General features: G+C 33.4%; 1 protein-coding gene and 1 pseudogene across 1 annotated transcript in view; both read left to right on the top strand.

Moving 5' to 3' along the window:
- The first annotated feature begins 262 nt into the window (after positions 1–262).
- LOC125060827 (SH2 domain-containing protein 4B-like) overlaps positions 263–19,579 on the top strand; it is a 39,535-nt gene continuing 20,218 nt past the window's right edge. Inside the window, exon 1 of the mRNA XM_047665931.1 lies at positions 263–419. The gene's annotated coding sequence lies outside the window, so the exon portion shown is untranslated. The remainder of the gene's footprint in view (positions 420–19,579) is intronic.
- On the top strand, positions 16,183–16,301 carry LOC125061066 (annotated as a pseudogene).

The following is a 19,579-nucleotide window of genomic DNA, read 5'->3' as shown; positions in this document are numbered from 1 at the left end:
TCCTAGTAACTTTCAATTTAATTCATGTAACATATAGTGCATGACGCATCAATCAATTTTTTTAATGGGCACAGATTATAGAACGTACGCAGGTTTGATATGGACTAATAAAAATCCAGATAAAAGCAACTGAAAATGAACTTTATCACAGTGTATCAAAGCATAAAATGATATTGAAATGTGACAGATGCTATCCGTGCCCAAGCGTATACGTCATGCGTTTGAATCGCAACTTGTTCGCACTTCGCAGTTCGCAGTTGTTTCCGAGCGCGCAGCTAAGTTGGGCGCGCTGTCAGATCTAAATCATTCGAAATTCAAATTTAAATAGAGAACGACGCTTGAAGTATTCTGTGACAGTGTTGTGCTTTTTGTGAGTCGGAACGCATTGGAGGGTCGAGTTTTCACTTTGCGAGAGAATTGTAAGTGATTTGTTAATTGAAACTTTCTTCCAATTTTCACGTATTAAATATTTTATGAAGCGTGTATTTTAATTAAATTACGAAATTATTCTCTAATTATATATTTAAAAGGCTTACAGCGTTGGAATTAGAGAATAACAGGGATTTTTTTTAAAAGAACACAAAGTAATATTGATGGTAATCTTGCTTATTGTTGACCCATATAAAGTTAATTAATAATTTAAATTTATGAAACTACCGACAATTCGTTATATTTTAGATGTGTAACAGTATATATTTAGATGTATATACTATTATTACAATGGTTAATAGAAAGATAATCTCCGCAACTAATGAACCGATTTTAGAAAACTGTTTTATTTCTGATTAACATTTCTAAAGGCGTTTATTATGCCTGGCAGGAAGTTGTAATTCCGAAAATTACAAAAAACTGTTTAAAAAGTCAAATTGTTCGGGTCCTTCTTCAAAAGAGATTTTAGAGGCAAAAAGGGCCGTATCTGGCATGATAATTGTATTCAAACTTTTCGACTCGAACCCAAAACACATTTCAATCACCGCGCCAGGAACTGAGATTATATGAATTAGTGATTACGAGAGCTGTCCCTGACATATGGTATTTTTATGATGTGATGTGGATCCGGAAGCCATTAGAAGCAATTAAATGAATTGTGACACGGTGCATTGTCTTGATGCACATCACTTTCTTGTCAAATGGGGCCGTTTTCCCGTGATTTTGTCCTTCAATCCAATAACGCTACGTAATAGTCGCTGATGGTTTACCCTTTTCAAGATAGTCGATGAATGCGCATCCCAAAATATTGATGCCATAACCTTGCCAGTTTTTTGCGTTTTTCCACGCTTTGGAGTCGGGTCACGTACAGTCCAGTCTGTCGATTGGATCCTGTGAAATGATGGAGTAATGTTTCATCCATTGTCACAGATTGAACATGAACAGCTTCAAACCCTGCTCAGAATCAGATATTCGTTGGCTTGGCTTCAATTGTATTTTCCGCCAAGCTACACAATACACGAAATTCACTTTTTTTACAAACAAAATGAAACTCAGTTTTTTTACAAACAAAATTTCCTCACACAAAATACTATAGAGGGGAAATATTAATTAGGTAAAATGTATTTGTGAGGATATTCAAAGACGGCACTTAGAGCTAAGAATGACAGTACGTCAAAAATGTATTGGATTTTGAAACAAAAATATTGAAATAAAATTTAAATGTTGTCTTACGATTTCTGAGATAAAATTAGACAAACACAAGATATGGCTGATTATTCTTATTTCCACAAATGACTTCACCTTCACGTGATAACTGATATCAGGATAACGGTCTCGAACGCCTACACACCTGTTTAATCTCTAATTAATTTTTAAAGTAAATAATAAAACAAATTACTGTGTTGATTGTAAGGAACTGTAGTATTCCCATTTGTCTTTGACAAAATCTATGTTTTTTGTTCAATACATGCTTTATATGCCCACAGTGGTATTTTATCATTACATACTATTTAGTTTTAATAATATCTTTTGATTTCCGAGACTTCCTCTGCCTACGTATATTCCAGGACCCGTCTTAAGTCAAATTCCCGGGATAACGATGATTTTAAAACTCGGAATGGCGTTTTTCTGCGGTTTTGAATAGACTGTCTAACGCCCTTAAGTATAGTGTTGCTATTTTGTAATAAACTTGTTTACCGTATAACGCGATACTTGAAAACATACAGAAGAGATGATTTCAAAATAAATTCATGTATCTCGATATAATTATTACAGTCAAAATCTGTTATAACGACATCGAAGTGACTACTCATATTTCGTCGTAAAAACCGATAGTCGTAACAGCCGATGACGTTGTTAATTAGACCTAATACAACAGAATTTAGCCGGGACCTTTGATTTTGGTTAATATAACCGGTATACTGTCCTAAGCGATGTCGTCGTAAACGGTTTTGACTGTATTATAAAAATATCATAAGTGTACTAACAAAAACTATATTTTTTGAAAGAGGGCCTTCACATTTGTAAAAAGGTCATTTTCATTTAGACCTCTTCAGCCCACTTTCAATAAACAGTCCTTTGTTTGAGTTCAAGGCTAATTCCTCCTTCTTACTACAATGCACTTAGCACTTTATTACAATTGAATACGACTCATTATTCAATGTAAATTTCATTTGCAGTGAGTAATACTCGTTTTATATTTTGTTTACAAAACAGAGAGCGATCAGGATGGACTGAACTTAACGATTCGTAAAGTAAACGTATCGTTAGGTGTTTTTTTACATTAAAAAAAAAACGCTTAAACAGTTCTCTCCACATTAGGGAAACTGTTGTAGGATGGTAGGTTAAATGGCCTCCTAGAATCCAGAGACAATATTATAAATTTCGAAACGTGTTTTATTAGTTGTGTGAACGAGAGATTCATGATTATATATTCATTATTTTAAACTTAGTCGAGCATACAACAAAAAAGGTTTGACAGCTTGTAACTAGATTTAAGGGCCGATTTACATTATCTTAGTGTTTAGCAGAGTGCTTTAGGATAGTACTTTAGTTGAAACATGTAAACGCTACTTGCTTTAGTAAACGCTACGCTAAAGAACTTGCCTTTCAAGTTGTACTAAAGCACTCTCCTAAACACTAAGATAATGTAAATCGGCCTTAAGTTTGACGTTTTGCAATAATTAATGAACAAGAGGGTTTTTACGACACGGGTGTGTTTCATTCTTAGGTTATACTACTTAGTATATTCAGTAAAACTTTGACATGTTTAAAATCGTATTATCTATTGCTCTTTTTGCATACAAAAAAGTATTATACCTATTTCATAACTGTGCCTACCTCTGTTATCGTCAGGAAATTGTGTTATCTCTGCGGATTTTCCTCAAGCAAGGATTATGTGGGACTCAAATTGACATTACAACCCACTAAAACCTGAAGTATGCCTTTAGCTCGCCAGCAGGTAACAGCTGAGCCCTATCCTTACCCCCGCCAAACGTCCATATCTTCAAAACTTTTTCTTATGCAGACGTGGGAAAGCACGGCGTCACTGCCCCAGTCGTCTTTTCCTTTCTGGCGGAACGTTTGAATCGTTTTCACGTTGATGCTCTGCATTCTCTTTCTGAGTCATGACGGCATCACAAAAACCCTTGAAGGCATTCCAGGAACCGTTATTGTCAGTTCACACAGACAGGAAGTTCTGGGAATCGAACCAAATACATTATAAGCTACTTTCACTACCCGCATTTGCTATCAACATTTGCGTCCGTTACAAAAATTTCTTATCAAAACGAACCATTTCAATGATAAGTTTGTTTACATTTGTAATTAAACAACTGATAACGTTTAGCTATCATTTTTGTGATCACAATCGACCATTACAAAAACTAATTTAAAAAAATATTACCGACGTCAACATTCAGTATAAACTTTTCGAATATGACTCCATTTCGAATTTTTTAAAAGTAGTATCGGATACACGGCTTTTGGGGACTGATTTTTGGATGTCGGAACAAATGACTGTGCTGTATTCTTTTTGACCTCTTTAATTGAATCAAGTATATGTATTCAATTAAGTCTAAAAAAGGATATATGCGTGGAAATTATATTTAGATTTTATCTGTCATAAGATTCTCAATCGTAACTGCGTAATTCGCCAATGTATCGGGTTTTAGCTAACAACTATACAATTTATGAAGATGAAGATATTTTCCACCGTACAATAGAGGCTGTGAATAACTTAGGAAGCGGGAAGACTGACTTTATTTAACAGTTGTAACAATTTCTTTTCTCTTTAAAATATTAAGTTGTAGTTTGTTTAGTGTTTCATTTCAATCTTTTTTTACTGACATATGTTTTCTGTTTCGTAAATTTTGTTTATCAATGTAATCTGTTTTGGCTTTGTATATTGTTAAATTATTATATAATATATGTGTAGCTGCAAGATTTATAAATAAATAAACAATTGTTATTTAAACTTGCAATAAAATACGTAACTTTAAGAACGGAAATGTCTTTATGAACGTTAAATTATGTAACACGAACAAGTATGGGAATCTTCCTTTAATGATAATAATGAAATAAAAATAAAAAAAAAGATTCACAACATAAGTATATTGTAACAAACTTGATCTAACGCTAGTCCCCACAACAGCTCCTGTGTTGTGGGTAATTATTTCTTTATTAAAAATATGTCATATTTACAATCAAATACAGTATTTACAATTTTCTTAACCTTTCTGGGGTCACCGGTACTATCCACCAGGCGCCAACTTAAATCTTTAATTAGCTGTGCACTTGAACCCCACGGCCCAAGAGTCTCTACTCCAAAGGGAACAAAATCGAAGTTGGAGGAAAGACTCTAATATTTGTGTCGTTTATTATGTTCTGCCTGCTCTGCGGCCGCCCCAGCTTTTTGCTTGGGTAATTAGATTACAAATATTACGTGGTACGTATACAAAACATTTATTTAAGAAAAAGTAGTTTACGTGTCATCTATTCAACCAATAGTCGTATAAGACTTTAAGTATGCGTGAATGTAAGAGTGTGTGCGTATACACTCTGTATTTGAGAGAGTGGTTTAGAATTGTTGTAAGCGTGCGCTGTGTCTGTGTTAGTTAGAACTAAGTAAGCTAAAATATGCAGTAAGGTTTCTGCAGAGTAAAAATTAATTAAATTGTTGTATTTTGTGAGTTTATCTAGACAGTTTAGCTATTTCAGAATCCATAGATTGGGAGTTTTTTATTGTAAAGGGGCGGTATAAAGCGTTATCATTTATTTTAAAAAATCACGAGCTGCTATGCAAGCTCTTATTTAACATATAATTAATAACACAACATAGTAATAATAAGAAATAACAGGAATGATAAAGAAAAGAGGAAGAAAACTATGTGGAACTAGGTTCCCTCTGAAGTATTTCCAAATTAATTGGACTAAGGGTCTCTCAAGAAAAGGGCGTACCAATTTTTTATAGGCCGTCACGGCACTCGCGAGACCTCTGACTCTCAATAGAGTGTCCATCACTTAACACGTGAATGTCCTGTCCGTTAGCCCTGTGCTCTATAAAAAAAAATACAAGATCTAAGATAATTACTGCAGCATAATATTTGTATGCAACGAATTCTAAAACATCCCGGTACTGTTACATCGGAATATACAAAATCGTAAATAAAAAATAAAAAACGTGGGTAGCATCAAATTTATATTAGGGAGGATGAGATAAATAGACAAACAAAAAAATGGATGTAACATTGATTGGTCGGTTTTTTAAAGTGATTTTAGTAATAGTAATAAAAAAAAATATTTTGAGAATTTGAAACTACCCTCCCTGGCGGTATATAATTGTTGTATGGACAATTCGTTGCGTCACGTGGATTTTTATCACGACTCCATCGTTTAAAACTCAGGTATTATGCTCCGGGTGTCATGATGTAACGCCACGTGCCCAGGCTATCAATGTTATGTTATTTAACAGTTACTTACGTTATCACTAACGGTTATTCACGCTGTGATGCAACTCAAGGAAGCGATAGCACCAGTGTATCGGGGTCTGACCGTTCTTCGTTTAAACAAAAAACAGTGTGAACTCGTGTAAATGGGGCAGAACTGGGCCGTGTACACATAGAATTATTACTATGTAGTTCAAAAATATTGTATATTTGTAATATATATCACCCATCTTAAATATTGTTTAAAAAATTTGTTAAGTATCGCAATGATTCGCTTGCTCTTTAGCATATCTTAAACACAATTTAAGAAAAATATGAAAAATTATTTGCTTTAAGCAGTGCATTCAGAATTCAGATTTGCTTTAGGTAGGTATATATATATATATATATATATATATATATATGTATACAGTCAAAATCTGTTATAACGACATCGAAGGGACTACTAATATTTGGTCGTAAAAGCCGATAGTCGTAACAGCCGATCACGTTATTAGGTTTAAAGACATTTATTCTCATAACAGACAATGGTCACTGTCGCAGCACTCCCCCGACGCTCAATGTTTTTTTACCGTTAATGGTTCTAAACTTAGGTACAATTAGATTGTGAGGGCGTCGTGAACTAACTGCGCTTCTGAATTTGAATTTTGTCATTTAGAATTTTGTATTGAAATAATTGTTTTATATGAGTTTTGTTTCACTGTAGATATTTTGTTTGATTTAAGTAAGGGTAATGAAAACGTGTTATTAAGTACCTAATACAATAGAATTCAGCCGGGACCTTTGATTTTTTTTAAATATAATAGGGGGGCAAACGAGCTTGCGGGACGACCAAAAAGGGTAGTCTACGCACCCATTTTTAGTGGGTGCCGGCCTTTGAGGGAGGAGTAGACTCGCTTATAAACATTTGGAGGTCGTATCTCTGAGGGAAGACCCCCCCGGGAGTCGATTCCACAGTTCGCTAGTTCGCAAAAGAAAATGCCTTGTGAAACGGACTGTGGAAGACCTCCAACCATCAAGATGATGTTGGTGAAATTTGGTTTTGGTCAATATAACCGGTATGTTGTTCTAAACGATGTCGTCTTACAAGACTTGTTCAAGAATTGTTCTGAGAAATGATCTAATATCGAGTAATTAGAGCGTAGTTCCAAACAGTCGTTAAAAGTTGATTATAGTTCGTTTTGCTCCGAATACGGAAAACAATGTTATCGCCGAACGTCAGCGCATTGTCATTCGGGTCATGACGGTGGGCCATTAATCCAGTATGCGCATGCGTTTGGTTTGACAGATAAGGTTTCGGGACATTAACATCAAACGATACAACGTAACTAAGTCACATAAGGGCGAATAATTTAATGTAAATATTTACGATCGAAAACCGGTTCGGGTGAGGTTGAAACCTGTAGCACCTGTCACATCAGAGCTGCATTATTTTCTTTAAAACTAAACTCAAACTTTATGTTATTTACTTTGATTAATTTTCGCTTTGAATTTATTTAGTGACAATTCTCTAATTTCGCTTGGGAGTTTGTTGTAAAAACTAATACATATAAGGAGTGGTTTATCTTTTGGAGCCTGGTTGGTCGTACACTCAAATTAATTCTATTTCGCGTATTATACTGGTGAAAGTCACCATTTGTTTTAAAATCGATTATATTTTTTTTACGTACAACAAGGCTTCAAGAGTATATTGACCAGATAGTGTCAAAATATTTAATTCCTTAAACTTATTTCGTACCGACTCCCTCGGAGAAACACTAAAAGCTGCTTAAACCAAAAATATCAAATTTAGCCAGTATTATTTAGATATTACCAGCGCTACGCCCTTTTTCTTTAGCTTTAGATTTCTGTATGTTTCATGATCAAGTCAATCTAATCGACAAGTAGGTGATCAGCCTCCTAGGCCAGACACACGCCGTCGACTTTTTGGCCCACGTCCCACAGGGGAGCAATTTGATTGTTAAGGGTGGCTATTCGAATATTTATTATTTTTTAAAATAATTATTTGGAATTTCAGATTATGATCATATGTTTTTAAATCTACTTACTGTGTTTCGTTAACAGTTTCCTTGTAATTTCTCCATAAAATCTATCATTTAAGTTTCTTAAGTGAGCAATTCAATTTTAGATATTAAAAATTATGTTTGTTACATAGGGGGGTGATCATAAGAATTTTATTAAGCTAAGGTTGAGCATAGCACAAAATAGGTAACACTAGCTAGACTTAAGATGTTTTTTCATCAAAGTTCGAGCGAATGTTAAATGCGCACATAGAAAGAAAGTCCGCACAGCCAGGGTGTCTCTGACCTCAGGGATGAGAGTCGCTCGCTGAAGCCAACTGCTCAAAGTCTACACTTGATTAAACCCGTTTTAGATTCAAGATGTTCAATCTCCCACATTTATTGACGTGTACTGACGTGTTATAATGTAATATCCGCCATGTGGAGAGCGGTTCCCCTTGAATAGCCACCTGTGTTACAAGATTGTTTGCGGATTTGTCGCATTCCGCACTTTATTTACATAGATGGTGTGGAATTTCTTTAATCGAAATTGTTCAATCTGTATTTGTTTATATGTAAATTATGTTGGTGTAAGGAGGCAATCGTGTTGATAAATAATTTATTAATTTATTAAACTTCACCATTCTGCTATATCTACACTATATATACAAATAAAAAACTAGTAATTTTTTGTTTACTAGTTAAGCACTTCACTAGCAAAATAACGGCTTAGTTATGAGAGAGGTACTTACCAATGCTATTTTTAAATTAATCAGCCCATTTCATAATATGTCAAGCTAAGTAGTGTTTTTTTCTGTTATCTATAATCGCGCAGAATTCGAATGAGAGGTACCTGAATGTGGGTTTTTGGAAAATTCAGCTTTAAACCTTGGGAACGAATAAGGGACTACAATGTTGGTATTCTGTAAGAGGTTACTGTTCTGTATTTGACAATTTAATAATTATGATAAATAATAGTATATTATAACTATACTGCTGACACGGAAAAATTTGTTTTGCAATGTATTATTTCAAGGAAACATTTGTTTAGTTTAATAAAAATAACTATCTACAATTACGAAAAATAGGGGTTGATTGTAGAGAGGTGAAAATTAAGGGTTATATGTATTTTTGTATGCTGTTTCATAAAAAAATAAAAACAAAAAAATCTAAAAAATTAAAACAAGAACTAAACCCGTATACATAAAACAGATCCATATGTTCCATCTAGAAGATACATAGGTACCTACTTTAAAATATTGATTAAATAGATAATGCTTTATGTATTACAATAATACAATTTGCTTGAAAATTAGGTTTTAAAAACGGAAATCATGAATCATAATAATTAATCAATAATTGTTTTTGTGTTTTCGATAAGATACACTGCGAAAATTATTTTTATTTTTATTATGTAGGTTAGGAAAGTTGTAAATACTGTATATTTGATTGTATTGATAATCTAATAATAAATTTCAATAAATATTTATGTATCTTTATTTTTCAAATATCAGAATAGGCTTCAGTAATTCTAACATTAACTTTCATATTATGTAATACAATAAACATAATGTAAAGTGTATTCGGTGTGTATTTTTAAATGTTATACATCTTGTTTAAGTAGAAACAAGAATGTCCTTAGACGTATTCATGTATATTGTATATATTTTATAAGTCCTAAAAACTTAAAATATACAAAAAAATATGACTTCACAAATTTTACACACATACAATAATAGAACATAAAAATTTCAGTACAGCCCTGCGATTCTGTAACTCACTTTTTTTTATAAACAATAAACTACAAGCTCCCATCTTTTCAGAATGCCAAATCATAAAATGACTGCTTCACGACTGATTTGAGAGCGACCGCCGATGCGAAAACCGCTGTGTGAGATCCATGAGTTACAGAATCGCAGGGCAGTTGCAAAAATTTAACACGTACATTACATTACTGTTTTGTTTTGTTTATCTTTCCTAATTAAAAACGTCAAATTTGTTTGCCGACCCATATATGTATGTACTAAGTATGTATGTACTAAGCCTGGTTATCCATATCACAGGTTCTTGCCTAGTTTGGAAACCAATCTCCCAATACCTTCTCTGTAATCTTATTGTTTGTTGCAAATGTTGTATGGGAGATAATAAATTATTGTTATTATTATACAAACAAATCAAACAGATCAGATTTACGATATTACACAACTTGCTCTACGTGAAGACAGAGAATTTCTTGATAAATATAACATTCAATAGAAAAATATTTTCGTTTTAATTTTCACAACACCTTCGCACAGTTTCATTCGCTCTCTGACTGGTAATATTAATTATAATAATAAATAATAATACCACTTCAATGCCATACTGTTAATAAAAATATATATCAAATGAATGTTAGTTTTGTTATTAAACTAGCTTAGTCTACGTTACTTATTGTTATTTCCGTTTCCGTTCTGTTTGCTTGCCGTGAGCTTCCTCCATTAATTTCTCCCCAGACTATCTACTATTCATTAGCAAACCTAAATTTAAACAATAAATACGGCCATATTATACATTAGTAGGTAACTACATAATTTAATCTAACTTATAAATACAAAAAAGAAATGACTAACCTTAAAATGTAATAACTAAAATACATTTATTTTTAAAAGGAGTCCCTTTAGGCAATAGCTCGTCTAATAATTTGTCCGAGGTAGCTGCCATTTTGATATTTCCTTAAAGAAATAATAGTTCATTAATAGTATGTAGATCATTTGTAATCATAAATAAATAATATTTAATGTTAACCGCTCCAGTTAAAATCGATCCACCTAACCGCTACCGGGGCTTCATATTACATTCCTTTGTTTACAAAAGATTGCGTTACAACTGTAACAATAGCAGAATATTGTCATTATAATACAGATAATTATGCATTGCTCATTGTTTTGATTTTGTTGCGTTTATATCAATTTTTATATGAAACTAGTAGACTCGGCCAAGCGTTGCTGTGGCTAAGATTTTTGTTGTATTACATAGTAGTACACTATTCAATAGAAACGGCAGGAGAACACCACCATGCTTTTTTGGTGGTTATGCCATTAAATTGTAGCTTATGTGAAACGTTGGTACTTTCAACACAGCGCCATCTGTTAGAATTGTGACTATCAAATTATAAACAAATATTTTGTAATAAAATAATATTGCGGGTATAAATTGAGATGTAAGCTATCCTATCTTTTAAGTTGGATCAAACTACACACGGTGTGCAAATTTCATTGATATCGGTTCGGTAGTTTAGGAGTCCATCGCGGACAAACAACGTGACACGTAATTTATATATATTAAGATTGTCACAGATCGGAATTATTCGTAGTATATGTATATGTTATGAGCAGTGTCGGTCTAATGGCTTCAGTGGACTCACATCCCTGAGGTCGTAGGCTCGGTCTCTGGCTGTGCACTAATGGAGTTGAACATTCGATTGAACGGTGAAGGAAAACTTTGTGATGAAATGCCTTAGATCCAAAAAGTCGACGGCGTGTGTCATTACAGGCTGATCATCTACATGCCTATTAGATTGACAAATAATCATGAAACAGATACAGAAATCTGAGGCCCAGAGCTAAAAAGGTTGCAGCGCCACAATTTTTTTGACGTGATAACGTCTTTAAAATCGTTTTAGTCGGGTGACATGTTCAGAAACTTGTGTCACACCAAAACCTCACGAGCGCGATCGCAGGTATAACGAGAGAGAGACGGACCGATCTCCCGTCTCATCTCGAGCGCTGCCAGTCATTCCGTGAATGTATGAAGAAAAATGTATATCATAGTCGAATAAGTAAACTTGTCATTTTACACCCGAAATTTATCATCAAAAGTATGAATAAAACGATAGATGTAATTTAAAATTTGAAAAAATTGTTATCTTCATTAATTCCTTACTTCCCAAAAACTTATATCACCAATAAGACGTTATCACGTAAACATCTCGATCGTAAACCTACTTTACAAACAACCAATATTTTTTTTAATGTATAAATAAATGATAATATTCTACGAATGATTTGTTTCCATCGAAGCATAATCCGAAAAAGAGTCCTCATCATAAAATAATTTGGTAGCGAACAAATTTTTAAATATCATAAACATCACAACTGGATTTAACACACATAAAGACTTAATATTGATGAAGGGGGAAGCCAATTGGCAATCGAATAAACTTGATATCTCTGAACAAGATTTTATGTTTGTTTTTTTTTTAAATATCTGTAACTTTAAAAACTATTGTACAAATTAAATAGCGTTTGTTTACTCTTATTTTACATAATTGTATTTCTAAGTAGTTACATAACGTTACTATAATTTTGTTTATTTTCATATTACTATGTTACGGTAGAATAAATTCTAATTACACACAAAGATACAGAATTTACAATATTCTTAATAAAAATAATAACTAAAATAAAAATTATTAAAAAGAAAATTAAAACAAATTTAAAAAGTTTAGTCCTTGTGGCAGTGTACCTTTAACGCTGGCAGCATTTCCTCGCTGTATTGCGATACTTATTCGTTGAGCCAGGAAAGCACCAGCTCCTGAGTCACCGGTACCTACTATCTACCAGGCGCCAACTAAATCTTTAATAAATCTTAATCTTTAATTAGAAATTGATAAATAGAAAAGAAGAATTGGAAAATGGTGACGAGGATGAGAGACAAATGGAAGAACTTGAAAGCCTTCACCAGGTACTAATGTTAAACATAATGGCATGGACTTATGTAATCCTTTTATTTATTACTCTTATAATAAAAATTTTTTCTTTTATAAACAAATAATCAAAACAAATTTTAAAAAAAAGTGCGTGCGTCCAAAGTACACATGTCAGAAATGAAACTTCTTTGGCAAAAGAATTTTTAAGTCTTGTTCATATTTATACAAATCTAAAACTAAAAAAAAAGTTAAATTAAAAAAAAAACATTAAAATAATAAAATAAATAAAAATTTTAAAAATATTTTTTATATTTATTTCTTCGATAATAAAAACACGTGGCATTTTAATTTACAATTCGTCATTTGAGAATTCAATAGATTATTTTGCATAAAACAAAATACTAATATTTCATAAATTCTCTTTACGAAATTTTAATTTTTAAAATAGAATCTCTATATGGTAATTCGCCCTTCTCACTCTCTCTCAAACGGCCTCAATCGCTCTACCTTTTCTTCGAAAAAACGCTGCATATCTTCGTGACGTTTTCGTAAGAAATTACCCTCATGCGCCTACAGAAGTTTCACTTCAAAAGTTTAGATGTTTCATTATGTTTGCTACTTACAATTTTGTAGTGATTGTGTAGAAATTGTTAGAAAGGTGACAATATGACACATCAGCTTTCTAGCGAGTTTTCTGATAAAGACGATTTTCACTTTGGCTCACACATCAACAGACGTTACAGTTACTACTATTGCTTTGGGGGCCTCATAGCCTAGCGGTCTTATTAAGTGGCAGCTAGGTGAGGGGTACCGGGTTCGATTCCCGGTTCGAGGACAAGTTTTAATTTAATTTAAATTTGTTTTCGGCCTTTGGGAGGGTTGTGCGGTACCGGGCGAGTGCTTAAACCGTACATGGAGGACATGGTCGAATCTCTGAAAGACAAGCACGAATTATAAAAAATCCTATACTTGACGCTGGCTAATGCACAAATCGTGCCAGAGCCATTAAAAAAAAAAAACTATTGCTTTTTTAAATGGTGATGTCGAAATTGTAATACTGGAGTGCGATCTTATCGACTACTAAGATAATACAATATAATAACTTATTTATTTTAGATTATATCTATATTTCGGTCTTAGTTCCTATGTTAGTATTGGTAAGTAAAGAAACAAAAAGTCTCCTATAGTTAGGCTATAGCATACTAACGTTTTAAATTATGCATGTGTGCGTGTTGTTCTTTGTGATCAACACATTTAATCTAAAATATTTATATACAGTATTAAAATATAAATATGTGCTTTATAAAATTAATAAACAGTGTTTTGTACGTTACTCCACATCCACGCATTCCACGTGGGTTATATCTTCTATTATGTATATAAAAAGAAAATGGTGTTCGTTTGAGGCTCTTTCACGCTTAAACCACTGATCGTGTCGACATGAAACTACCACCATTCGATGCGAAATTTTTCCTAGATGGTTTATGGCTATTTATTTTTTTAATTCCAACGTTCCTTCATTTTTTTATTTCTGTTTTACTTTTATGAAAATTTTTCCCGCTAATAAAAACAAAAGAGGCTTCCTAGAACCGCAAAAACGTCAACATCTGTTAAAAACTCGATTTTCGAAATATTTCAATTTTCTTAGCGGGAAGTTAAAAAAAAGAATAATAAAAATATGAAAAAAAATAAAATAATGAAACATAAAATTTATTTTAATTCGTCCAGCAAAGCGGGCGCGAAACGGCTAGTTACAATATATATGTCTTTACTTTTCTATATTACAAAAAAAAATGAAAAACTTCTGGTTCGATTATGTTAAGGTAGCAAACAGCTTTTATAAAAATATGAAACCAAATGTTTAATAATTAACAAAGAACTACCATTACATAGTATAACATAATATTTATAAATATTTTAAAAAATAATGTCCAGCTCGAAGCCTCTTAAATAACTTGAAGTCATAACTTAATTCGAAGTGAAAGCTGTTATCGAAAATGATATCGCAAGGGCAAAGTTCGCGTCCGTCTTCAAATTTATGTATCCTCTACTATCTTTGATGTGATAGGTTAGTGGTGAAACAATTCCCTGAGGTCCTGTGACCTCTGTGACTTTTCTACACTTGTTTAGATAAGGATTGTTAATAACGTCTTTCTGGTAAAAAAAAAACATAAAACAAACGTTCCATTGGACAAGACAAATGATCTAATAATCTGTGCGGAGGACCAGCTTGTCAGTTATGCATTATATAATTTTATTTGTTACGCAATTGATCACAAATTATATACTATTTTTTGCATATATTTTTTATCAAGATAATGTCACAGTGTTGACAACAAAAAAAAGCACTGCAGCGACCTTCCAACCATCGACGGTTTCCGCATGGACTAGATACATCTGTCACCATAAAATTGTAAATACCGTTAGATTATAATCTATCTCGCGAGATTGTGAACTGTCGAAAGGTTGGTTTGGTTTTACTTCGATAGATTACAATCTACCGAATAGTAATACGTTAAATTGTAACCAGCCCTGCGATTCTGTTACTCACTTTTCTGGCATTTTAGCTTTTTTTTTGGCATTCTGAAAAGGTGGGAGCTTGTAGTTTATTGTTTATTAGAATGCCAAATCATAAAATGACTTCTTCACAACTGATTTCAGAGCGACCGCCGATGCGAAAACCGCTGTGTGAGTTCGAAAAGTGAGTTACAGAATCGCAGGGCAGTACTTTGAGGTTCACAAGTTCCAACAGTTCACAATCTAGCGAGATAGATTATAATTTAACGGTGACATATCTAATCTAGCAAATAATATTTATTTATTTACAAATATTACATACATGATCCTTATAATAAATAAGCCAAAAGTCTTAAAATAAAAATTTAATAAAATATATAATATTGAATACATAATATACACAATATCGCTACTGTGAACTCACTCTGCAAACATATAAAGATGTCGATAATGTCATAAACAGCATTGATTAAGCACAACGTCGTCGTTATCTGTGCAATAGATATATTTGGATCTATGCAACAGACTGGTTCTATTCCATGGTTAATGAAACTAAAATCTGTAACTCTCAGAAAGATATAGACAGACCCTTTTTTAATAGTCCATACATTTGCTTCTTCGAGAATCGATATTTCATCCGAGTTAGACCTTCCATCGTGCGTATAAGATGTATATTTCTCGTAGATAATAGAACACTTATACAAAGTAGCGGAAATCGGAAGTAACGAGTGAAGGACGGAAACTATGGTTTGACATGAAATTCTTAGCTTACTGCATTTTTTGTATCCCATAAGGAACTAATTACAACTTATTAAAGATATTCATAGACTTATTTTTAAATGGTCTATTTATATAATATATAAATCTCTAGGATCCATAGTCACTGAAAAATAATCTGAAAATATTTTTAATATTTTTGGAAAATGCTTGTTTTTAAAACATATATTATGCAGAGGAAAAATTTCCAGTTTTATAATATTTTTGTTAGAATTTTTAATAAAGTATTCAGATCGTCATCAAAGCGATTGATAATTATTGGAACGAAGTTCCTTATCGCGCGTTGTGAAAGGGGGCTAGACGAAAAAAAATCTTACGAAAAGTTGTCACGATACTTTTTTGTAATACACCGGTTCTCGTCCGATCACCGAAGTTAAGCAACGTCGGGCGAGGTCAGTACTTGGATGGGTGACCGCCTGGGAACACCTCGTGATGTTGGCTTTTTTTTTCGTCGTAAGATTGGTGTCGAGAAAATCTATCATATTGTTATGATACCAATTAACATATAAATTAATCGAAAGGAATTTCGTTCCATCCGGGTGTCCCTTGACACCTCTAAAGTTTTTTGATCTGGCTTTAAGTAGCTTTTGTTACAAAAAATAATATACAGTATTAACAATTTTATTAACCTACTTAGTAATAATAATAATTAAAAATAGATAAATAGAAAACCAAAACAAATTTAAAAAGTTTGATCCCTGTCGCAGTACCTTTAATGCTGGCATTTCCTCGCTGTATTCCGATACTTATTCGTTGAGCGAGGAAAGCACCAGCTCTGAAGTCACCGGTACTATCTACCAGGCGCCAACCTTTAATTAGAGCCTGTGAACTTGAACCCCACGGACTACGAGTCTAGAAAATCTCCAAAGAACTACTCCAAAGGAAACAAAATCGAAGTTGGAGGAAAGACTCTTATATTTGGGTATAAATACATTTTTACACTCAAATTGCCGTCCATGTTTGATGCTTGTGGCTATATATTAACAGTTTATCGTATATAATGCTATTTTGTATTACAAAAATATAATTTAAGAAATGTATATTTCTTGATAACATTGTAGGTCAATTTTGTTTTAAATTAGAATGTTTTAGACAAAAACTTAAATTGTTTTAATGACGAAATCACAAAAATTGGACCACGCATTTAGGGTTGTCAAAGTTGACGTTTTTTCAATATCTTCTTTCCTGTTAAGATAATAAAAAAAACAGTGGCGCTACAACCTTTTAGGTCTGGGTCTCAGATTTCTGTTTCTGTTCATTTGTCAATCTAATAGGCAAGTAGGGCATCAGCCTGTGCCTGACACACACCGTCGACTGTTTGTGTAAGGCAAGTCGGTTTCCTTACGATCTTTTCCTTCACAGTTCGAGCGAATGTTAAATGCGCACATAGAAAGAAAGTCCATTGATGCACAACCGGAGATCGTACTTACGACCTCAGGGATGAGAGTCGCACGCTGAAACCACTAGGCTAACACTGCTCTAACTAAATAATTTATATTTCTTTCTATTAAACTGAAGTGTCTGTTTCTTAATAAATATTAACGTTATGTAGTCCATAGTCGAAACTTTTTTATTTCTGGCAACCTTAAACACATGTAGCGCCCATACGAAATTCTACCAGTGCCCAGATGTGATTACATTTATATTCCAGTCTAGAATTTAGTTCGCTTACACGTAAACAGAATTTTAAACAGTGACGCAAGCCTACATACCAAAAACTTTTAGTTCACATATCGTATGTAATGTATTTTTTTAAAGACTAAATTGACTGACCTGAAATATCATGTGCACTTTTGCTTTTTCATGTGTTTTTATCCCTTTCACTGTTTACACATGTTTTAATTATAAACACTAATACTACTAAATATGATGGGTAAAATGCAAGAAGCGTATAACCAGATATTATATAAAAAAGTATAGAATCACCAACTTTAAATCTAATGTAATACAAACAAATTTAATAAAATAAACTAAAATCTAAAAAGCTAGTCTCACGGATTCATGAATTGCTATGCAATATAAAGTAATAAGAAATACAAGAATTACAAAAGTCACGATTGAGCAAGATAGGATATAGTTAAGAAATGTATATGCAGAAGAGTTTTAAGAGATCCAATCGTATGTAGTCGGGCGGCCTATTCCACAACTTGTCGGAGATCCTCAATGAAATGTCTAAGACGGATGAGCTGTGAGATGGAATTTCTAAAAAAATTAGAGGAGCGTAATATATAGTAATAAGGATCTGAGAATTTGAATTCATTTTAACTTAAACTCAGATTTAATTATTACTGTTTTATATTGACAATTAGCACACTGAAAAAGCAGTTTTCTCTTTTCTAATTATGTCTTAAATAACGTCTGCTTTTAATTACGTCTTGTAATTAGAACGGCTGTGTAATTTTAAATTTATTGTAGTCTGTGGTGAGATTGCCACCACGCCGAGGTCGTTGACCGCGTAAGTATTTCGTAATATCAAAAGCGAAAATATGTGAGCTTATTATCGCATAAAGCCTGATTCACGCTACACCGTGTCTCGACCGGGCCGTGCCCCGGCCGGGGCACGGTCTAACATTATTGATATACTTTTGTATGAAGTAATTCATGCCTGACCGTGGCTCGGCCGGGGCACGGCCGGGGCACGGCGTTGTAATGTCGGTGGGTATTGTTTCCCGGCTCCGGCACGGTCCGGCCCCGGCACGTCGTAACATGAACGTAGGCGCCCGGGCACCCAACGTCAAATCTTAGTGAGGTTGAATTTTTTCTATGTACGATAAATATGGCTTTTGAAATCTTGTAATTTTTTCGGTTAGATCTGGTTTTAATTTTTCAAGTAAATGAGTAAAGCATTCTTTAGATATTCTAAAATAACCATAAAACTTGCTCTCGTCGTATATTAATTCTTTGTAAAGTAAAGAAAATTCCCCTTCTGCTTCTCGCTTTCTCCAGGTTGGATGTACACCCGATCTTCTTTTAGTACTTTCGCTTCGTTTTTCTAATACTTCGTCATTGATGGCAATTGCAATAGCTGCCAATTCAAATTGTGAAAATTGCATAATTACTTAAGCGTCAAGTCTATCGACAGATGAAATCACTAGCTGACAAAAACAGATATAGTGGTGCAAGCACGTACGTGCGTACACCCAAACAGCCCGGTGTAACATGAATCAATGTCCAGGACGGCGCACGGTGGCCGTGTCCCGGCCGAGGCCCGGCCCGGTCGCGACACGGTGTAGCGTGAATCAGCCTTTAAGGAACAAAAACTTCATTGCGGGCAAACATTTATGAGCGTGTTGGAACTGTGTAAACAGAGAGTGTATGAGTGTACAGAGAATATATGTTTTATTTGGCTATTTTAGATTTGATAAAACTATTATATGGTACACTTATTTTAAAATTACTCATGCATTTGTTATTTAACATCATCAAAGCCTGCTGCGATGGTATATAGAATACAAAAAATTGCACAATTTCAATTTAACTGTCAAAAATTCACGCTTGCAAAATAACTTTCAACTGTCCTAACAAAAATTTCCCTCCATTTTGCTTGTCAAGCTGTCACAATGACAATGCTTTGTTTAGAAATTGCAACAACCATCTTTCAACCTTTTCTCTGGTCTAGATTCGAACAAGGATGTTTTTTGTTAACAAAATCTTGGCCAAGAAACAAAATACGAGGTCGATAAACACAAAAGCATACATTAAATTAATTTGAGTGTGCA

Source organism: Pieris napi, chromosome 22 (genome assembly GCF_905475465.1).
Source record: "Pieris napi chromosome 22, ilPieNapi1.2, whole genome shotgun sequence".
Taxonomy (NCBI): domain Eukaryota; kingdom Metazoa; phylum Arthropoda; class Insecta; order Lepidoptera; family Pieridae; genus Pieris; species Pieris napi.
Note: the sequence above shows the minus strand (reverse complement) of the source record. Positions and strands in the feature narration are given on the sequence as shown.